The sequence below is a fragment of the Phascolarctos cinereus genome, unplaced genomic scaffold (genome assembly GCF_003287225.1).
Source record: "Phascolarctos cinereus isolate Bilbo 61053 unplaced genomic scaffold, phaCin_HiC Scaffold_1;HRSCAF=81, whole genome shotgun sequence".
Lineage (NCBI taxonomy): Eukaryota > Metazoa > Chordata > Mammalia > Diprotodontia > Phascolarctidae > Phascolarctos > Phascolarctos cinereus.
The window spans coordinates 198,877,034-198,901,007 of record NW_027555514.1 but is presented as its reverse complement, the minus strand read 5'-3'; the positions used below and the strand labels follow the sequence as shown (position 1 = coordinate 198,901,007).

General features: G+C 39.7%; 1 protein-coding gene across 7 annotated transcripts in view; it reads right to left on the bottom strand.

Moving 5' to 3' along the window:
• UCN3 (urocortin 3) overlaps positions 1–23,464 on the bottom strand; it is a 71,357-nt gene extending 47,893 nt beyond the window's left edge. For 2 of the 7 annotated variants that reach the window (XM_020973693.2, XM_078156293.1), the window contains exons 1-2: positions 21,801–23,290; positions 21,638–21,711 (exon numbers count right to left, since the gene is read on the bottom strand). The gene's annotated coding sequence lies outside the window, so the exon portion shown is untranslated. The other 5 variants (XR_013487303.1, XR_002321901.2, XM_078156296.1 and 2 more) reach the window with 5 other exon arrangements.
• Positions 23,465–23,974: the final 510 nt, after the last annotated feature.

Sequence of the window (23,974 nt, the reverse complement as noted above, 5' to 3'; positions counted from 1 at the left end):
CAGGTCAGTTGTTTTTCCAATGAAATATTTCACATTCCCTTCTATTTTTTCATTCTTTTGGATTAGTGTTACAGTGCCTTGGTTTCTCAAATTGTCACTAGCTTCCAATTTTTCCATTCTAATTTTTTAGGAAGCATTTTCTTCAGTAAGCTTTCGGACTTCCTTTTCCATTTGGCCAATTTTGCTTGTTCGGGCATTCTTCTCCTTAATTGGCTTTTTGGACCTCTTTTCCCATTTGGGTTAGGCTATTTTTAAGGTGTTATTTTCTTTGGTATTTTTTTGGGTCTCCTTTAGCATCACTCTCATTTTTTCCTCTATTTCTCTTACTTGCTTCTCAAAATCCTTTTTGAGCTCTTCCATGGCCTGGGACCAATTCATATTTTTCTTGGAGGCTTTAGATGTAGGAGCTTTGACTTTGCTGTCTTCTTCTGGTTGTATGTTTTGATCTTCTTTGTCACCAAAGTAAGATAATATAGTCTGACTCTTTCTGTGCTGCTTGCTCATGATTCCGGTCAATTACTTGAGTTATAAACTCTTCGTTAAGGTAGGAGTCTATTTCCAGTGTGGAGAACGTACTGTCCCAAGCTTCAGGGGTTTTGTGCAGCTGTTTTCAGAGATACTTCTAGGGACCTGTAAATTTTCAGTTTTTCCAAGGTGCTGTGATCAAGGGCGAGGTGTTTACTCCTTTCCTGGCCTATGCTCTGGTCTGTGAGTGACCACAAGCCTCTTTTCTGTCTTGGAACTGTGAGGATTACCTTTTCACAGCCACTACAAGCTCAACCATGCCAGTGCTACTCCTTGCCCCAGGACAGCCACCCAGAACTGTGACCCAGATCCAAGAATGGTCAAAGCAAGAGAATCCTGCACAAGCAGAGAGATCCCTGCAATCCCCCTCTGATCAGCTGCCCAATTCCCCCTCAGCCTATGGGCCAGAAGCTCAGGAGGCAGCTGCTGCCTCAGGGCCAAGCTCAGGAACTGAAGCTGAGACCACCTCGCTTCTTTCTCTCACTGCAGACACAGACTTTTCCCACTGATCTTCTAAGTTGTCTTTGGTGTTCATGGGTTGAGAAATCTGGAAACCACCACAGCTGCCCATGATTCAGTCTTCTGAGGCCTGCTCCAGGTTCACTGCAGCCTGCGCACCACACCCACGCCAAACTGTGCTCCTCTCCTCACCTGGCGCAATAAACCTTTCTGATCAACCATCCAGGCTGTCTTTGGCTGGAAATTTGTTTCTCTCTTTTTGTGGGTTCTGCTGCTTTAGAATTTGTCTAGAGCCATTTTTTATAGGTATTTAGAGGGTTTTGGGGGAGAGCTCAAACAGGTCACTGCTTTTACTCCACCATCTTGGCTCCTGGATCCTGAACCAGTGTCAGATTAGTATTGGTTGTTGTTATTCAGTCATTTCAGTCATGTCTGGCTCTTTGTGATCCCATTTGAGGTGTTCTTTTTTTTTTTTGCAAAGATACTGGAGTGCTTTGCCATTTCCTTCTCCAGTTTATTTTACAGATGAGGAAACTGAGGCAAACAAGATTAAGTGACTAGGTCAAAGTCACACAGCTAGTAAGTGGCCAAGGCCATATTTAAACTCACAAAGATGAGCCTTCCTGACTCTAAACCCCACACTGTAAACACTGTACTACCTAGTTGCTGAGTATTGGTGGTAGGAACTGGCGATTTTCATTGGAGAAGAGAAAACTCAGGATGGGCGGGAGACATGGTTGTTTTCAAGGATATGAAGAACTGTCATATGGAAGAATGAGTTGAAGCTGAAAAGGGGAAATTTAGGCTTGGTGTAAGGGTGTATGCTCTTAATAATTAGAGCTATGCAACAGTAAAATGATTGCGTCATTAGAGATTTTCCAAAGAAGAATGAAGGATCATTTATTAAATAGGTTGTAGTGGGTAGTCCTGATATCTTAAGTCTCATTAGAAAATAAAAATATTTTTGTATTTTACATTTCGTCTCAACTCTGGGCACTGTCCTATCAAACAGACAAGATTTCCTTTCTTTTTGATGGTTGATCTGCCAAAGCTATGACAACTTCATAGGCCTCCCAAGACTTTCAGACTTTTTGAAACATTTACTCATTCATCTAAGACCAGAAGAGGACAAACACCAGAGGAGTGGAGGTGGCCACATGCATGAAAGACAAGGCAACTCTTCTTTCCCCCATCCAACTCTCAAGATTCAGCTTGGAAAGTCCTCATGGTTCAAGGCCAGATAGGAAGAAAATGAGAGAAGAGCAAATTGTTTAAATAAACTAGGATGGTGTTCAAAGATAATTGATCGATTTATGAGAGATTATATAATTGTAATAATTTATAAGGAAGTATAAAAATCATATCCATTGATTGTTTTTGTACCCAATAAGAAGAGAATGAATAAGGTAATGAGTCAGTTAGTAGGCTTGAATGTGAAAAGAACATAAAATTACTCAAAAGACTTGAAACAAAAACCTGGAGAAATGTAAAGTAATTAATTAGCTGATCAGAAACTACTCAACTAGTATTTTTGAATTATCAGATCTGGTCAGTCACTGAAAAATTCCTGTGACAGTAGGGGTTAATGTCTGGAAATTGATCTCCACCCTCTGAAAAGAAGTTATTTTTTAAATTTAGAAGTTTGTATGAGACAAGAGGGTTTTCCAGAAGAAAAGACTTAGAGCCATGTTTCATTAAGAGAATGCTTCCTGTTGATGCACACACTAATCCTAGATTAAGGCAAGCCTGTGCCTTGGATATGGAAATAAATGAGAGCCTTTAGCAAAAGTGGAGAGTGAGAAGAAAGGAAGACAACTCAAGATTCGGACCTACGCCTGAAATCTGTAACAACTGCACAGGCTGACATGTAAAGATTACTTTTCTCTTCAGGGATTTCTAGTCTCACTTCCTCCCTTGGTAGAGTGTGGCCAGGAGGTAAGCACTTCAATTATATTATATTTGACAGGATAATCTCTGTTCTCTATCTTTAGAAATAAAATGGAAGCCAAATCGAATCCTAGTGGAACAGAGAAATTCATTTAAGTCATAGACCCCAATGCTCATTTCCATCACTGTCAATGGGGAAGGAAATAACATTTTAGTGAACTTGAAGAAGGATCTATTTGAATGCTTAAAGGAGGGTTTTAAAATTGAAGCTGTCATGGTGAAGATGGAGTCAATTCCTTACAAATCCCTGAGAGATGCACTGGCAAGTCTGAAGATAGATTCAACTCCTTGAAATATCCTGTCCAGCTCTGCTGATTTACCTTCTTCTTCTCTCTTCCAATGTCACTGACTATTGCCTCTCTCAAATCAGACATTATTTTTGTTTTCAACTAGGTGTCAACCAATGCCCGCTAAAATGATGATAGTGTTGTTACTCCCCATCCCAACAATATGAGGAATGCTAACTCAGTATGAGTGTAATATGATTGCCAACATTGCTTATATGATCTTGGGTTGCATTGAGAGACTAATTGAGTCTAGAATAAGGGAGGCGATCCTGCTGTCCATTGCCCATTGATTGTATTTATTTATTTATAAATCTGAGTATGAAATTTTAGAAAAGAAATTGATAAGGTGAAAAATATCTAGATTCTAGAGGGTAGAGGCAGGCAACCAATATGGGGAGGAGATTTGCCATCACACTAAGGACAACTTGAAGGAAGTGGAGATTTTTAGCATAGAGAAGAGCAAATAGGGAGATATGACAGCTAGCTTTACGTATTTAAAGGGCTGTCAGTCAGTTAGCTAGCATTTATTAAGTGCCTACCATGTGCCATGCATGTACTGGGCTGTGTCGGTGTTAGAAAGAAAGGCAAAAGACAATTTCTTCCTTTGAGGAGTTCATAGTCTAGTGGAGGAGAAAACATGCAAACAACTATGTACAAACAAGCTCTGTATGGGATAAATAGGAAATAATCAACAGAGGGAAGGCCCTAGACATTAGAAGGGATTGAGAAAGGCTTCCTGTAGAAGGTGAGATTTTATTTGGGACTTGAAGGAAGTCAGGGAAGCCAACAGAAAGAGATGGGAAGGGAGACAATTACAAACGCCCAGAATTGGAAGATGGAGTATCTTATTTGAGGAACATCCAGGAGGCCAGAGTTACAGCCAGGATCAAAGAGTGTTAGTAAGGTGGTTGTTTTTGTTTATCCTTTGGTCTTGAAGTCCAGTGGCAAGATATAGATCAGAATAACTTGAAAGGGCCCTCATTAGTAAGGTATAAGAAGACTGGAGAGGAAGAGGGGGGCTAAGTTATGAAGGACTTTGAAAATCAAGTAGAAGATTTTACTTTTGGTCCTGTCACATTGAAGACAGATTTGACTAGTCTTGCTTGGGCCCTCAGGACAGAATCTGAGCAAATGGTAGAAGCTGCAAAGAGACAGATTTGGCTTGGATGTAAGATGAAGATGAATCTTCCTAACAATTTGAACTTTTCATATGTGGACTCTTCTTATACACGTGTTGGATCAGTGTCCCAAGCTCAGAAGGCACTTGCTAGTGATCCATTTAGGAGAGTGCTGCAGAGGAATGGTTAAGAAGCCAGGAAACAGGAAAAGTCAGTGTCAGAGAAGCATCAACACGAATAATTGAGTTGGAATGCTGGCAACCACAGGGAAAGACAAATATCCCAAGAACTGTAGCTCTTGGAGTGCTGGGCCTAGAGCCTGAAAGCCTCATCTTCTAAGCTCAAATCTGGCTTCAGACACTAGCTGTGTGACCCTGGGCAGTCACTTAGCTCTGTTTGCCTCGGTTTTCTTATCTGTAAAATGATCTGAAGAAGGGAATGGCAAACTGTTTCAGTATCTTTGCCAAGAAAACCCTAAATGGGGTCACAAAGTGTTAGACATGACTGAAAAATGACCGAACAACAACATTGACAGAGAGAGTTTGAAAATAAATTATACGGGGGGGAGTGACAGAGGGAGCAATCTGTTGGAGGAGATAGCATGAAATACTACTGCTTGAGCAGGTGCAGGGGGGTTAGCCTTGGTAAGGAGTTAGGCCACTTCATCTTTTGAGATAAGGTTGAAGGATGAGATAGTGGCTGAAGGCATCTGAGTAGGAGATGAAGAAGATGAGAGAAAAGGAAGTTCATGGCAAATGGCCTCAATTTTTTTTCTGTTAAATGTGAGTCATGGTGCTCAGCTGAGAGAGTGGGGGGAGAGGTGCTACAAAAGATTTGAGAAGGAATGAAAAGGTTTGAAAGAGCTGCGGCAGACAATGGGATAGTAAGTTGATAAAGGAGGTATAGTAGGATTGCCTAGCAGCGGTGAGAGCCTATTAAAGTTGTATACCATAAATTTGTAGTGGACCTAGTCAGAAATTCAGTAGTATGTGTTTAGGGTTGAAGGCAGTGAATGGTGAGAGTGATCCAAGGCTGAGAACTGGCTTGGAGTAATTGGTGATATAAGGGAGCCAGGGATTCAAAGAGAGGAAGACAGAGTAGAGTTAAATTAGTCCTTGTCTCAAGGCTCCTATCCAAGGAGGAATTAGTACTCTCCATCAGAGACTATAGAGTGGATTCCTGGTTTGCGCCCCTCAGTTGCCACCCCCATCAGGAGAGATCACTTCACTTTTGGGCCCACTTCATCAGCTGTTGAAGAGAACATCCAAGATGTCTTGGGCCATGTCATTTTTCTGTGATCCCAGAGTGCTTTGTTAATCTGAGTCCTGGGATAAGGGAAAGTCATACAGAGGCCAGGACCTGCAACTGAGTCCTTAGTATATGGTCTCTCCTCAGACTTAGCTCTTGGCAGATGCCTAAGTCCAGTCTAACCCTTCCACAAGTTTCACAGAATCTTGAAAATTTGCTTTCCTCCCTTCTACCCTCACCTCATGCACCAGATGCAGTAGCTTCTGAAGCCCCAGTTAGCTCAATCTGACAGAGCTGAGAGTGGAGCTGACCTTGTCTGAAGCATAGATGTGTCAAATGGTGTCCAGTAGCTGGCCACACTTCACCACTGACACATTTCTACCTCCTTCATACTACCTTCACAGCACATGATCCAGAAAAATTGCTGGGCTTAATTTAGCTTTATCTGGATGTTTCCATATGCTATACCAAATAAGGCAGCATGTGTTTGGCTGTTCAAGTCATTCATAAATGATATTGTTTTATTTTGTACTTTTCATATTTATCTTAATAATTGTGCATTTGATGAGAATAAGGTTCTCCAAAGCATGAGCCAGGGTAGGGCCTGCTTGGGTCTAAGGGCAGTACTCTGGGGTCCCTTCCAAGTCTGAGATTCTATGAAGTTTTTTATGCCCAAAGGGAAGAATATATAACATTGTAATTTCAGATATGGTGACAGTGCTTTTGAGTGGGCAGCTCTGCCCCAACTTATCTGTATCAGCAACTACTTTCTCTTCCTACTTATAAGGCCAGTCTTGCTGATGATATATATATGTAAAATACGTCAGATTGTGCTTGCAAACAAAGGAGGCTAGGCTGTTAACAATCCCCTAGCTTGCTCAAGGAAAGAACTCATTCTTTTTCCTTTTCATGGAGGCATGTCTTTCTTTCTCAGTGACTCACTTCCCACTTCCATTTGGGGTTTGAAACTTATATATCAAGCCCAATGTGCTAAAATGGTTGTTCTTTCTGAACCAGCTTGCTTTACTACCTATGTCTAGGAGAGTATCTTTCTTTTACTGGTCACATCTTGAGTAATTACGGTCCCCCAAATTGTTCTCTTTTCCCCTTTAATGCACTCTAATTTCAGTTAAACATGTGGTTCTAATGCTCAATCAGTTTGTACTGTCAAAATCTAAATGGTGTATCTGAAACCTCAATAATTTAAATCTGCGTTCTTTCTGGCTTTGTTTTCCCTCCTTACTGAATCTCACTACATACATTTAAATAAGCAAAATTGGTTCAGACTCTAATGACTATCCAACTTTTAGCAGAATATCAATTACGTACTAAGAAAACTTAAAGTTGTATTATTAAAGAGATAACAGTTCTGAACTGGGCCACATAGTTTTCATTTATGGGGTTGGGAAAAGAGGAAGAAATTCTCCATTGGGGAATGGATAAAGCAAAGAGAAGAAGGACTCGTATATGGGAATAGATTCCCCTCCTTTTTCTCAGAGAAAAGATGGGTGTGTGTGTGTGTGGATAATCCCTAAGTCAATTGCACAAATAAAAAATATTACTACATGTTAGCTTTGTACTATGCATCGCTGGACTGTCCCCCTTTTCATCACATCCCAAGCTATCAGGGTTCCTCCTCTGTGCCCTCTTCACTGTGCCCTCAGTGGAAATGTTTAGCATAAGGACCTCATCTGGGATGCTGACCTGGCTCAAGCCCCTGCTGTTTTTCACCACCTCCAGGTTAAGCATTTGGTTCTCTTGCCCCCAACTATAGAATTTTACCATGTTTCTCAAAGCAAGTGTGAAGCTGGTATCCAGAGATTAAATTCCTGCATTTATTTGGCTCCCAACTCTAACATTCTTACTGGTCTCTGGGAGGGGTACTACACATATATCCTTGTTCCCTATTGGACAATAAATTCCTTGTGTCTTTTTATCTACATATTTTAAATATCTCTGCACTTTTGGGGTGCCAGATAAATAGTGACTGAATCAAGGACTTAAGGGTCTTTGAGTCATTAGCTCAACTGTTTTTTAGAATAGGAAGCCCAAAATAGGTAGCTCAAAAGTTTTAGGTCCATGAGAAATACAGAGAATAAAAAAGAACTAAATAAAGAAAAGGGCTGTGAATCACACCCTGACTATGGATGTAGACTATGCAAAGACTTACTTAGAGGATAGAGGCAAGAGATTCCCATGAACATCGCAGGAGCCCAACTGTTCATCCTCTGAACTGGTTTCTGAGGCATTTGGCTTTGGGAACTCTCTAGCACCACAAGTATGGAAAGACAGGTTGAGGCTGGAACTCAGCAAGGGGACAGGTGTGTTTTCAATGCATGAGTGGAATGTGGGATGTGCTCAAATTCTAACACACCAAGTAAAGTTCACTGATTCCTGATCCTTCAGAGAAAGATCTAGGAGGATTCCTCTGTCTATTATGGAAGACCTCAGAAACCATCTGAAAAGAAATGCTAGTTCATGGCATCATCACTGAAGCTGGCAGCCCTTATACATCACCCATAGTTGTGGTACCTAAGGAGAATGGAAAGATACAGTTGGGTGTTTATTACTGAACTTTGAACAAAAGGGACTAAAGTGGACCAGTATACTATGCCACAGGTAAAAGATACCCCGAATTGTCTGCTAGACAACCAACAGTTTTCCGTCTTGGATTTAGATAGTGAATACTACCAGATTCTTATGTGTGAGGAAGACAAAGAAAAGCCAGCTTTCAGTTTGTCCAGGGACTTACTTCCAACTTGACTGTTGGAAAGCTAACCCATAAAAAGCAATTGAGAGACTATTTGCAAAATAGCCCCTGAGAATGGAGGGGACCCTTTCAGAACTATTTACTACTGTTACCTATTGCCCATAAGAAAGTTAGCTGAACTTTCTAATGAACCAGTGGAGAGAACTGATGGACAATAACCTAGGAAAAGGCTGAGGAAAAGACTGTCCACCAGTTGTACAAAGACTTTCTGGGGGCAGCTAGGTGGCACAGTGGATAGAGCACCAGCCCTGAAGCCAGAAGGATCTGAGTTCAAATCTTGTCTCGGACCAAACACTTGATAGTCACTAGCTGTGTGACCCTGGGCAAGTCACTTAACCTGAACAGCCTAAGGGGGAAAAAAAAGGACTTTCTGAATCAGATATGGGCACTGAAAATGACAAATCCAGTGAAGGAAATTGTATATTATTACATGTTAGTAGAACTGAACCCAAAAGCAACTCTGGTCATGCCCAAACCTACTACAAATTTTCCAAGGGTACAGATTCAACCCACAGAACTTGAAAATACTGATAGTCAATCTGAAATGGTCATTAGCCCAAGAGTAGAGACACAAGTCTATAATGGTCCTGATGGTCAGCCCATTCCAGCTACTAGCTCTGGTATAGGAGCTGAAAGATCAGTCAGAGAACTATTAAACCAGTTACTAAGCTGAGTTTTGATATTACAGGTAAACTGAGGATATAATTAAACATGCCTCTCTAGGTAACAATGCTAGAGAATTTCCATGTAAAAAGCACCTTGCATATAATTGGTTATGCTTACTGCTATACATGTGAATTAATATATGTTTAAGCATATGTTTGTTTTATTTTGCTCTTATGTTTATTTGATTATCTTGTGTTATGTTCATGGTGTAGTAATGACTGTTAATTATTTTGCATATATGTTAATGCTTATAATTAAGTTGTATTTTACATGCAGGCCTATTAATGTGTTACCACAGCTAGTCAGTTTTGCTTTGTTAGCTATGCTTATTGCATTTGACTGATTGCTATATACTAGGGATATGCATATACTTTCAAAATGTACATATATAACACATGTACATGTCCTGTATGTAGTGAGGTATGTTGTCACTGTAGCTATCTTCTCAGGTAATACTCTGTATACTGTCATGTACTGGTTTTGGGGTTTTTTTTTTTAGTATTGTATTTTTTCCCCAGTTACATGTCAAGAAAATTTTTGGCATTCATTTTTACGAGATTTTGATTTCCAAATTTTTCTCCCTGCCTCTCTCCCCTCTCTTCTTCTGAAAATGGTAAGCAGTTTATATAGTTTATATGTGTGTTATCATTTAAAAATATTTCCATATTAGTCACAGTTGTGAAAAAAGAAACAGATAAAAAAACTACAAGAAAGAATAAGTAAAAAAAAAACTACGCTTCCATCTGCATTCAGAGTCCATCAGTTCTTTATCTGGATGTAGATAACATTTTCCTTCATGAGTCCTTTGTACTTGTCTTAGATCATTGTGTTGCTGAGAAGAGCTGAGTCATTCATAGTTGATCATCACACAATGTTGCAGGTACTGTGTGCAATGTTTTCCTGGTCTGCTCATTTCATTTTGCATACAGTTCATACAATCCTTTCCAGAATTTTCTGAAATATGCCTGTTCATCATTTCTTACAGCACAATAGTATTCCGTTACATTCATATACCACAGCTTGTTCAGTATTCCCCAACTGATGGGCATCCCCTCAATTTTCTAGTATCATGCCACCACAAAAAAGGCTGCTAGAAATATTTTTGAACGTGGAGGTCTTTTCCCCTTTTTTATGATCTCTTTGGGATATAGACCTCTACTACTAATATGCTGTTAATGTGCATTTGTTTATTTCAATTTCAACAGTATCAAAGGTTGGTTGCCCAAGATGCTGGGAAAATCATCCTTGTTGCTTTAAACACTGATATTTGTATTTATACTGTATAGTTACAGGTTTTGGACTTGTTGCAGCTGATCTTTGCAAGCGATTGCAAAGAGTTTTGGCCCAGGGAAGGAATGTAACTCCTCTTCCAAAGCTCATTGGTGTGGGACACTCTCCTTATTTGCAGAAGCAAACACCCTGCCCTACAAAAGGGGTTTGGTGGAGTTGTTGAGAGTGCAAGAGCTCCAGACTTCTTCAGTCTTCTTTGCGACTCTTCAAGTTTTAAATTGCTGTAGACACTTCTGGCTTCTAGCCTTGAGAAAGAAGATGGAAAAGGTCAGCCCTAGACAAGATTATTGAAGGAAAAGCCTGGGAAAACATAAGAGGAGCTGATAGTCTCCATCATGTCCCTATCATCAGCTTGCTGCCCTAGAGACTTTAGGGAGTTTCCCCTGGGGTGAGATCAAGGATTCTGTCTTAGTTGAGCTGAATTGTTTCAATCCCAATGCAAGAGTTCCTTCACCCTGTATTTTCCAGTATATATTCTCCTATGTAAACTTTCTCTGATTTCTATTTTGCTACAATTTGGATAAATTTGCTATTTGCTATGAATGTTCATTATGGAACTGGCATTTGGTGGCAAAGAGGTCTAGCTTTGTATAGAGCTTGGGGTCTTGTTTCCCCCCAATAATGACAGGGCAATCAGAAGTTAGATTGAACCTGATCCTATCCTATAGACTAACAATATTTAAGGGAGCAGATAGATATAATCCTAACCAGGTATCCCTTCTCTCTGAGGACAGCAAAGTGGCCTTCAGATCCAATCTTCTGTTTCTCCTTCTGTTAGGAATTAGAGTATCCCTTGGAGAAAGGTGGGAGAGAAGAGGCTAGCCCTTTGAGTCATACAGCAATATTCCATGATATATGCAAGGAACAGCCCTCATTACACATGAGGCTTCATCTATAGATAATTACAGCAAGTGAGTTCATATAGTTCTTCCCTACACTTGTAAACTCTGCCAGGAAAATGAGAATTTCTATCTTAAAAGACCACTTCACCTTTCTTTATTATTCATTCTACCGGAAAAAAAATATTCACAGCTAACAAATCTTTTGGGCATTCTCTCTTAATGTTATGATATTAATATGATTCTTGGTAGATTTTCTGGGAGAAATAAAATTATTTGAAACTGATCTGCTCCTTGATATGGCTATCTTGAGATATTTTAGTTTTTGGCTAAATGCCATATAGTTTCATTATTTAGGATTACAGATTTAGAGTTGGAAAGATAGATACCTTAGAGGGTCATCTAATCCAAACCTCTCATGTTGTAAAGGAGGAAACTGCCTTCTGGTCATGACTGAGTCAGGAAAAATAGAAATATAAGGACCAATAATTATTATCATTTGTCTCAATATTCCCTGGTTCCTGAATGGTTTTAAGTTGAAATAAAGGATTGGTGCTCTCCTATGAAAACTCCTCTGTTTCACATAGGAAAAATATCTAAGCAAGAAGAAAATCCATCTCTGGCTATCTTGAGAGCTGTCTTCTCTACCCAAACTCAATCTAAACAAGACACTTCGTACTTTGGATCTTGTGTTCCTATAACATAGCAGGCTGGTCATAATAGAAAAGCAGAGGAGAAAGAAAAAACAGCCCCCCCCCCAAACTTTAGTCCAACCTATGCTTTAAAAGGAGTCCCTATCTTAATGTACCTAACAGGTGGTCCTTCAGTTTCTTCTTTGGAAGTCTTCCAGTGAGGGGGGTCTCCACCACCTCCCAAGGCAGGCCATTCTATTTTGGAAGAGCTCTAATTTTTACAAAGTTGTTTTCTGATATTAAGTCTGCATTAGTTTTGCAACTTTCATTTACTGTTCTTAACTCTGCTCTCTGAAACCAAACAGAACAAGTCTAATCCCTCTTTTATACAATAGGTTTTCAGATCCTTTAAGACAATTAGCATGACTCCCTGGAGACTTCTTTTCTTCAAGCTAATTTATCCCAGTTTCTTCAACCAGACTTTATGGTGCATGGCCTCAAGACCTTTCAGAATGGAAATAATATTAGCTCTAAAGATGAGGACCTGAATTCTAATTTTGTCTCTGTTATACCTCTGTGATCTTAGGCAAGACTTAATTTCAGATTGGGGGTATATATGAATGTATGATTTTTGATCCTATAATCATCCTGATTTTTCTCCTTTGGACTCTCTCCAGATGATTAATGTATTTTTTTTTAAAACTGTGGCTTGCAGAACTGAACACAATGCTCTAACACAATGCAGAGTACAGAAGGACTCTCACCTTCTTTTGGGAAATTATCCCTCCCTTCATGAAGCTGAAGATCAGATTAGGATAGGCCACTGAAGGGGGAGTCAGAAAGACTCGAGTCTGAATTCTGCCTTAGACACTAACTACCTATATGACCTTCAGCAAGTCACTTAACCTCTGTTTGTCTCAATTTCTTCATCTGTAAAATGGGGATAATAATAATAATAATAATGTTTACCTTCCAGTATTGTTGCAAGGATCAAGTGAGATGATGTATGCAAAATTATTTGCAAACCTTAAAATTCTCTATAAAAACTGGCTATTCTAATTAGCATTTTTGACTGTCACACCATAATGCTGACTCTCATCAAGTTTACAATATGCTGAAACCTGGAATTGTAAACTGATCCAACCATTCTGGAGAGCAATTTGGAACTATGCCCTAAGGGCTATAAAACTGTGCATACCCTTTGATCCAGCAATACCACTACTACATCTATATCCCAAAGAGATAATAAAACAGGGAAAAGGACTCACATGTATGAAAATATTTATAGCAGCTCTTTTTGAGGTGGCAAAGAATTGGAAATTGAGGGGATTCCCATCAATTGGGAATGGCTGAACAAGTTGTGGTATATGAATGTAATGCAATACTATTGTGCTATAAGAAATGATGAGCACACATATTTCAGAAAAACTTGGACTTACATGAACTGATGCTGACTGAAGTGAGCAGAACCAGGAGAACATTGTACACAGTAACAGCAACATTGTACAATGACCAACTTTGATAGACTTAGCTCTTCTCAGTAATGCAATGATCTAAGACAATTCCAAAAGACTCATGATGGAAAATGCTATCCATATCCAGAGAAAAAACTATGGAATCTGAATGCAGATCGAAGCATACTGTTCTCTCTTTCTGTTTTTTCTTTCTCATGTTTTTTTCCTTTTGTTCTGATTCTTCTTTCACAACATGACTAATGTGGAAATATGTTTAATGTCATCGTACATGTATAGCCTATATCAGATTGCATGCCATCTTGGGGAGGAAAGAGGGGAGAGAGGGAGAAAAAAAATTGGAGCTCAAAATCTTAGAAAACTGAATGTTGAAAACCAGCTTTACATGTAATTGGAAAAAAATAATACTATTAAGTGGGGGAAAAAAGCAATACGCCAAAACCTTAGATCTTTAGAAAAATTGCTGTCTAATCATACTTCCTCTATCTTGTACTAATTAAGTTGATTTTTTTTTCTTTGCAAGGCAATTGGGGTTAAGCGCCTTGCCCAGGGTCACACAGCTAGTGAGTATCATGTGTCTGAGGCTGGATTTGAACTCAAGTCCTCCTGACTCCAGGGCCAGTGCTCTACCCACTGTGCCACCTAGCTACCCCTGAAGTTGACTTTTTTTAAAAAATCAAGTTAATACCTTGTATTTATCATTACCAAATTTCACCTTATTAGGTTCAGTTCTGTGCTGGAGCTTTCCAAAGTCTTTGATGCTGGAGTGGGAGGAAGAGAATTGTTATGACATATACTATGAAGGATGTGATATTAATGAATGACAATATGTCCAAAAGCGGGTAACCAGATGGCAAGGTGACTCAAAACTGTGTTATGTGATGATCAGCTGAAGGAATTGGGCATTTATGTAGCTCAGAGAAAAGAAAACTGAGGGAGGAAATGATAGCTGTGTTCAAATATCTGGAATGCCATGGAAAACAGGGATTAGACTTGTTCGGGTTGGCCCTAGAGTGAAGAACTAAGAGCAGTGACTAGAAGCTGGCTAGGCAAATCACCCCTATTTTAGAGATGGGGGAATAATATCAACAACAACTAGGATTTCTATAGCATGTTAAGGTTTGCGATGTGTTTTCCAAATGTTACTGATGTACTAAGCAGTAAAGTGACTCACCAAAGTATCTAAAGAGACTGGAGGAGCATCAGTGTCATTTTCATTTGACTCATGTATTTCTTAACAGGATGACAGCTTTTCAATAGTGTTATCCCTTTTCTTTCTCTTTTAGACCTCCTGTGATCAAAAGTGGCTTCTGTCCTTTACAAAGATACACCTTTCTTGAGATCTCATCGTTCTACAGGTACAGTATGTGGGACCCCCTTCCTCAGCAGGTCGAGGTCACCACTTCCTCATTTACCATTCATTCTTCCCAGCACAATAGAAGGACTATTATTATTGTGTCTAATTATTCTCAGATGTCTTGCTTAGTTAAAGACAGTTGTGGGTTGGTTGACGGTTAGCATGAGAGATGGATTTTGTGCAAATTTTTACTTTGACCTCCATCCCCCCTTGTCCTTTATTATGGCTGATTCACAGCTGCTCCTTCATTTCCACAAAATCTGGGGGCAGGAGCATCCTATTCCTAGATGTCATTAGCATATTTATTTTAAAATACTTTTGAGTGCTGAGTTTGGCACATTCAAAGGCTCCCTGAGTGATTCCTTCAAAAGGGGTTTCCAAGCACAGGGGTTTCTCAAATCCTTATTTTGACACTTTCTAGCTATTTGTCCATGGAAATCATTCACCTCTAAGTCTCAGTTTCCTCATCTTTAATAAAGGACTAATGGAAGGTAGCTAGGTGGTGCAGTGGACAGAGCACCGTTCCTGGAGTCAGGAAGACCTGAGTTCAAACCTGGCCTCAGACACTTGATACTAGCTGTATGACCCTAGGCAAGTCACTTAATCCCAACTGCCTCACAAAAAAAAAAGACTAATGATACATATAGTAATTGCCTTCTTCAGGTTGTTTTAAGAATCAAATGAGATAATATATCTTAAAGCACTATGGTCACTTGTTATTATCATTATTATCTTGCAATGCATGAAGGGGAGAAGAGATGTGGGTTTTTTCTGTTTGGCTTTGAAATATAGTCTGACATACAGTTTCTTGGGGGAGGTGATTTTCACATATACAACACTATCAACAGACTCAGAGACCAATAGAGGAAGGAATTCTGGCTCTGTTGAGCCATTTTGTTGGAATTAATTGGAATTAGAGTCATAGTGAAGAAAAGGGAGCCCTCAGGAGCTAGAGTTAGATTACTGAGCTGAATCCTGAGACAGAAGCTTAGGTCAAGTCAAGGCAGTAGATTCAAAATAAGTCAGTAATACAGGACATCATTCACTCAAGAAACGTTATTGAGCACCAAACAGGGATACAAAGGTGATAAGACATGGTACTTGACTTAAAGTTACTCAAGTTCACAATCTTAGAGTCATCCTTTATTCTACACTGTCACTCATACAATCAATTAAAGTCCTTCATAACTAACTACAATCTACCTATCCAGTCTTATTGTACATTACTTTCCTTCATGTACTCGATGATCAAGTCAAACTGATCTTCTTACTGTTCCTCATATATGGCACTCCATCTTCCATATATCTATATCTATATCTATCTATCTATCTACGTATATCTAGATATATATCTATATATCTAGATATATAGATATTTTTGCACTGGCTATTCTCCATCCCTGAAATGCACTCTCTGCTCATCTCTGTCTCTTAGAATTTGAAATTTCCTTCAAGGCATAGTGCAAGCATGACCTCCTACATAAGGACTTTCTCAATATCCCCTCTCCATGTTAGTACCTTCACAGAATTATCTTGTCTCTATTTTGTACACATCTGTCTATGCTTATATTGTTTCCCCTTCCTAGAATTTAAACTCCTTGGGAACAGAGACTCTTCCACTTTTGTCTTTGTATCTCCAGAACCTAGCACAGAGCCTGGCACATATTAGGAGCTAAATAAATGCTTGCTGATTATTTGATTGACTGATAGAATAAATGCAGATATGGCATTTATATAAGTAATCAGAATATGTATAGATCTGAATCAGTTTACTCATTGAAGTTTACTATAACCAGAGATCAGCTTCCTGAGAATTGGAAAAGGGAGACATGTGCCTCAGACTTTTAGAAAGGAACCACCAAAGATAGAAAGAAAGGTCCCAAACACAGCAAAATACTTATAGCAGTGCTTTTTTGTAGTAACAAATAATCAGAAACAAAGTAGATGTCCATCATTTATGGAACAAATTGTGGCACATGAATATAATGTAATGTTATTATGCTGTAAGAAACTATGAATATTAACTCTGAACAGAAGCATGGAAGGCATATTAACTGACACAAACTGAAGTACGCAGAACCCAGAAAACAATGACTACAATGATATAAATGGAAAGATGAATAACAGAAAGGAAAATTAATGCTACATAATTATGATCACCAAGCTTGACCCTGAAGAAATAAGAAAATACATCTCCCTCTTTTCTTGACAGATTTTAAATGTGGAACACTAAACATGTACTGTCAAGCTCACTTGAGGTGTTCATTAATTTTGCTGAACTGAATTTTTTTCTCTCATTTTCATCCTTTGTTACAAAAGTTGGGTCTCTGGAGGAAGAGAAGAAGACAGAAATATTTGGAGGAAAATGTGATATAAAAGCAAAAGAGATGATTTTTTTTCAAAGAAGAAGGGAACGAAACAGGTCTGAAGAAGCAGATCATTCATAGGAAGGAGTATTCCTTGCTTTACTTGGTAGTGTCTTCCGCTCTCATTGTAGACAGTTGATTAAACCCTAAATTATTTCAGTTAGAAATGGTGGTGGTGAATAGAGAACCAAGCCTGCAGTCAGGATTAAACCCTAAATTACTTCAGTTAGAAGCGGTGGCAGTGAATAGAGCCTGCAGTCAGGAAGATGTGAGTGAAAATCTGGTCTCAGATATTTACTAGCTACATGACTGTAAGCAAGTCACTTAACCCTGTGTGTCTCATTTTCCTCATCTGTAAAATGAGCTGGAGAAGGAAATGGCAAATCATTCCAGTATCTTTGCCAACCAAACCCCAAATGGGGTCATGAAGAGTCAGACATAACTGAAATGACAGAACAACAACATTTCACCCTTATGACTCTGCAGAGTCTAGTCAGAATTCTTAAGTACAACTATGGGCCCACCATCATCTCTCTCCATTACTAAAAAGAAACCATATGGTAACATGTACTTCTGAAATAAGACTGGCTGGAAGATTCAGTCCTTTAGTTTCCTAGGTAAACAACATACTAAACAAAAAACTCAGTAGTCTTCTATAATCTTGTCATCCCTCTCCCAACAAATCACCACAGGGAAGTGAGATGAGGAATAAATCATCTGGGAGAGAGGTCACTGAGGGACTGCTGAACTCCTGACATGACTGATACCTTTTCGCCCTTGAGTAACAGTAAGATTTTCCATTTTAGCACTGTAACCCACTACTTTCTGGTAAATTAATTGTACTTCACTCCTCAATTTGGAATGGATTCACCAACAAAATAAAGTACAACCAAGTTGTCTGGGATAGTTAGAGAAGTTGGAGCTGTTAAACACTAACTAGGTAGGAAGAGATGGAGAAACTGCTATTTGTCTACCTTGTATTTTACTGAGAAAAGAGAGACTGTTCACCTAAAGCTCCCTCTTCTTCACAACACCTCTCCATTTCACAACACCTTAGCATCATCTCCCACTCTCATTTCTTTACTTCAGTATCTGATGAAGAGATGGCCCTTTTCCATGGGTTCCTTTCATTTCCCCATTCCCCCCCTCATGTATTCTCCAACAGATTACTTTCTCAATCATTTCTATTACTTCTCTATTCTTTAATCTCTCATTATTTTACAGGTTCCTTCCGTGCTGCTTTACAAGCATGCCCAACTCTCCTCCATCTTTAAAAAACCTTCACTAGTCCCATCCCTATGCTCAAGCTATCATCTTATAACCTCTCCTCCCTTCCTCAGCCAAACTCCTCAGCCAAAAACTCCACATATTTAATGTCAATTCCACTGATAAAACCATATGTGCTTTTGATGTTGAACCATTTGACAGCGCTATGGACTTTTGGTGTCAAGAACTTTATTTTCCAGGTCTTCGGTAGCCAAGGAGTCAAGGATTGCAGCACCTATGGAAGCATTTGCCAGATTGCATCCAGAGCTTGCTTTCCTGAATAATGGCTGACAGAGCAATGCCAGCAATATAAGGAGTATCCTTATCCTTAGGGATCTTGGGATCTGACTACTGAGTTGTTTCCATTGAAGTTGTTAGAGGTGGTAGTTTGATTTGACTTGCACATGCTGCACCTTGTCTCTTCCTCAGGGAACCTCGCTGTTTCATTACTTAACTAAATAATCTCTCTTCCAAGTTTCCATTGCTCTCTTAATTGTCAAATATGATGGTCTTCTCTCAAGCCTCATCCTTCTTGGCCTTTTTGCAGAAATTTGATCCTGTCTAACATTCTCTCCTCCTAGGTACTCTCTCTTCTTTGGGTTTTTATGACACATTTATTTTGGTTCTCTCCTTACCCGTCTCAGTTTTTTTTTTTTCAGGCTCATCATCCATACATTACCTAACTATGGATGTAGCCCCCTCTGTAGTGGTCCCTCTTCTCACTCTATACGTTCTTGTTTGGTGACCTCATCAGCTCCCATGGTTTTAATTTTCATATCTAGGAAATCTACTTCCATATCTATATATCCAGCCCTAGTCTTTTCAGAACTTCAGTCCAAATCACAAACTGCCTATTAGACATTTCAAACTGTATGTCCTATAAGCCAGTACTTCTTACACTGTGGGTCACAACCACATGGGATGGCAAAAAATTTGGCAGTAAAAGGTTTCTGAACGTGTAACAACCAAAAATCAATTCAAAATCAAACAGGTAATGAGTCTGAGGGGTTTTGGCAGTGCTTGCCTGTTCTGCATTGTGCAACTTCACTGCAGCCTTGGTTCTGAACACACAGCATGTGCACTTTGCACTGGGCATGCCCTCTGGCCACGCAACACCAAGGAAAGCTGCCGAAACACGAAAAGGGGTCATGAGAGGAAAAAGTTCAAGAAGCCCTGCTATAGGCATCTCAAACTCAATATGCCCCAAAACAAAATTTGTTATCTTTCTCCCCCAAATCCATAATTTTTTCTAAACTTCTCTATTTTTATTAAAGGCACAATCATTTTTTCAGTCTCAGGTTCACAACCTCAATATCTTCCTTGACTCTTCTCTTCCCCCTCCCCAGCGTATGTAATTATTTGCCAAATCTTGCCATATCTATCTACTCAACATCCATCCACTTCTCACAAATCACACAGCCACTTAGTTCAGTCCCTCATCACCTCCAACCTATACTATTGCAATGGCCTCCTAATTGTATCCCTTGCTGTAAGTCTCCTCCCCACTTCAGTCCATCCTCCATATAGCCATAAAAGAGACTTTCTTTAAGCATAGATCTGACTGACCATGTCATACCCCTGCTCAGTAGAATTTGGTGGTTTCCTATTGCCATTAGGAAAACACATACACATGCACACACACACACACACACACACACACACACACACACATCCACATACACACATGCTTGTTTGGCTTTTAAAACCCTTTACAACCTGCCTCCAGCCTACTTTTCCAGCCTCATTATACTGCGCTCCTCTCTCCGCACTCTAATGTTCCATGTCCCCTGTCAGTGCCTTCACATTGGCTATCCTCAATGCCCGGATTTACTGCCCCCTCACTTGTGCTTTGTAGAGTCCCCTACTCCCTTTAAGACTCAACTCAAACACCGTTTTCCACATGACGCCTTTCCTGAAACCCCTAAATACTAGTGTCTACCCTACCTTGAATTTATTTTGCATTTATTTGATGTATTCACATATATATGTGCATTCTGTCTCCCCAAGTAGAATGTAAGCTCCCTAAGAATAGAGATTATTCTATTTTTGTCTTTGTATCCACAGTGCCTGGTGTAGAGTTGACATTTTAGGAGACAAGGAATTTGCTGAAGACTATATATGAAAAAAAAAACTGAATAAAGAGGCTCTTAGTTTCAGTTCAATCACTACCACTGTATAACACAACCCTACTCTCAACCCCCAGCCAAAAGAATTGTATGCACTTGTCCAGCTAGGTAGTAGAATAAATCTATCCAGTTGAATTCCCTTATCCTTAACAGCCTAGAGACCTATATAAGTCTCTAGATTGCATTCTCAGGGGAAGTTTGCATTAAAGAGACCACCCTAAATCAGGTTTATTGAAGCCTCAAAATTCCCCTCCAGGAACTGATTGGCAGGGTTTTTACTGGATTTTCCTCTCTGCTGTTGGAAATATGAGCTTATATTAACTCAAAGAAAAGCTATTTTTGCTACCACATTATTGTTTTTATTATTCTAGTGCTCCTACAATTAGAATCCAGGTCCTTTGGCTATACTTGCTTAATAAACGCTTGTTGGTTGATTGCTTTATTGCTGATCTATTCCCATTTTCCAGGTCCCAAATCTGAACACGCCTTTACCCTTGCTCCTAGAAAGTCAGCCTGAAAGATTCTAATGGATATATGCCTAAATGCTCAATTTTTCCTTCTTTATCTCCATACTACAATGGATTTGTACTTTCTTGGTCACTCTGACCCTTTTACTGAAAGAATCACAATTACTATTGTTTTCTCAATTTTCTTTGTTCTAACAGAAAAAGGAGTAACTTGGAAATGGTCTAGCTTTAATCCATTGCTCTTCAGCCTTGGACCAGCTTTAAGACTCTGCTTGAAGAGTTCCAAAGAGGGGAAAAATCACTACCTTCTAGCAGTTTCACTCTTGATCTAGACAGCCAGAAGGATAGGAACTGAGACATAATGAGGGATTAAATAATTTATTCCATTCTTCTTAATGGAGTTGCTGATAATGGGAGCACCAACTCGTACAGCAACCCCTAATTACTCTTCTTGTAGGGGTCAGTGAGAATGGGGCAACAACCCCTACTTGGGAGCACAACTCCTATCTCATTCCCTTAAGCCTTGATGGGGGCTAATCGAGGCAGCAAAGCATTCCAGCTTGTGCATTCTCCCCAAGCCTCAACGGGGGTCTGTTGAGGCAAACAACATTACACTCTCACATTACCCCCAGCCTTGATGGGGGCAGGTCAAGGTATGCACAGCATTCAGCTGGCATGTTCCCCAAATATCCACTCACTGAGCAGTACTCACTTGATTTATAGAGAAGCACACAAAGAAGGCAATTTGTCAACAATAGTCTCACAAGTTTACATTAACTGTAGCAACATGCTGATGACTTACCACTGTGCAGAGGCAGTAGAAATTGTTTACAGTATGAAATCCTGGGAACTAGTTGATTGTTACGGTCATGGATCCTGGGAACAAGTATTAGATAAATGAATAACAAAATCCACCTTGCTTACAGCAGCCCATTCCACTTTTGGAAAACTAACAGTAGGTTTACCTTGCCTTCAAGCCAAAATTATCTCATTGCAACATATTGCTCCTATTTCATCCTTTTGGGGACAAACACCTCCTGCACATGACTGCCTTTCAAATGCTTTAAAAAGTCTATGTGTTCCCTGAGTCCTCTCCTTCAGGATAAAGAAACTAAATGTCTTCAACTAATCCTCAAATGTCATGGTTAAGGTTCTTCATTACCCTTCTCTAGAGGAGTCAGATGTAGATGTCTGGGTAATTGAAGTCCATGAAATCATGACTGTGCCAGGATTGTGATGTTTCCCAAACTACTCCCCTGTTTCTTCTTTTTGTTTTCAGGGGTGGGGAACCTGTGGCCTCAAGGTCACAGGTGGCCCTCTAGGTCCTCAAGTGTGGCTGTTTCACTGGATCCAAACGTCACAGAACAAATCCCCTTAATAAGAGGATTTGTTAAGTGTAGACCTGAAAGTTGGTTAAAGAGTCAACAAGCTAGATGGTAAGTAAATTTACATTACTTATTCCTTTAAGTTAGGGACATGTAACATGAAGCCAGAGCTTTAACTCTGACTGACTCAAGCAGTTTTAAGAGGACATTTAAGCGCTGACTCAGGATGTCTGTGTTATTCAAAAAATATATAGCCTCCATATGTTTTTAACATATAGCATGAGAAAGGAAGTTTCTTATTTGAATAGGTTGTATATACAATAAAACAAGAAAAGTAACAAAGTGTCGATTAGAATTATAGTCTCAGGATATCTGTGTTTCCCCTACATGATATATGTCCTTAGGATACCAAGATAAGAAAAGTCCCATTATTCAAGAGAGTGTCTGGTCCCAGTCATCCTGTCTTTAGTGATCACAAACAGGAAGAATGCTGGTCAGTTTCATCTGGTCCTGTAGCTGCTGACACAGGAAGGGACATTTTTAGTTCACTCAGAGAGAAAAGATAAATTCAGGTTTTGGGCCCTTATTGGGGCTCAAATGATCTTAAAGGATTATCATAAGTAAAACTTGAACTCAGAGAAAAAGGTTGCACCCAAGGACCTAGAAGGCCACATGTGGCCTCGAGGCTGCAGGTTCTTCTCCACCTCCGGTATAGTTCTAAATTTTTGTTTGGGAGGTTGATAATATCTCCTAATGAAGATGTAGGAGGTACTTTCTTGGCCTTGGTGCCAAATGATCCATTAACACCTCCTTTAAGATGGTTGATGGAGTTATATTTGTCATAGATTGAACCATATTCTTGGACCCCACCCTATAAAAGGGACCAGATAGATCTGACATAGCTCAGAGGACCAGAGGTGATCCAATGACTAGTGTTTGAAAAAGCTAAAAAAAAATATTACAGAGAGGAGTCATATTTCTGAGGGTTACAGCCTATACATGTACACAGTCCCCCAGGGAGCTAGGGGTGGAATAGAAATAGAGAGGACAAGGAGTTCCTGGTGAGAGTTGGAAGAGAAATTGTTTTCTGTCTTGAAGCCAAATGTTCCTCCCTCCAGTAACTCCTAGGCCACTTGCCAAAGCTTCTTCCTATCTTCTGTCCTCAGGCCTGAGGGGCTGTCTGAGGTGCTGTGATGATGCCTAGACTTCTTCCCACATAGAATCAAATCTGCCCATGAAGAGTCCTTCTTTACTCTCTCTTAGCTCTGGCCTCTGGCTCAGCTCTTCTTCTCTCATCCCTAAAGCACATCTGTCTTCTCCCTTTTATAGACCTGAGTCCAAGAGATCAGTTAAGCTGTGACCAAATCAAAACTCTTCACTAAGGTATCAAGGGGTCAAAAGGTAGCAAGGGCAAGGGTAATCTTTTGCTGTTTACCGATTCCTTCCCAGATACAAACATGCCCAGATCACTCTCATTTTTAATCTTGGAAAAAACTTCTTAGTCACTAATTAATGGGGATTTTCATTAACTGCCCATTCCTGCCACCCTGGACTTGCCCTACTGTGTTGGATCTCTTCCATCTGAGTCTTCAAACATTGTGGCTTTGGAAAACACCATCTTGTATGTTTGGATCCTCCTCAAATAGAGTGATAAACCATATTACCAGTTGCCTTTGTTAAATCGTTATCATCATAAGCATTCTAGATTCAGTGTAATAATAATAATAATTCAAAAAGACAAGAAGGTATGACATGGGCACAGTTTAAGGAACTGGTTGAGCACAAGTTGTGAAACTGGGTGACTAGAATGATAT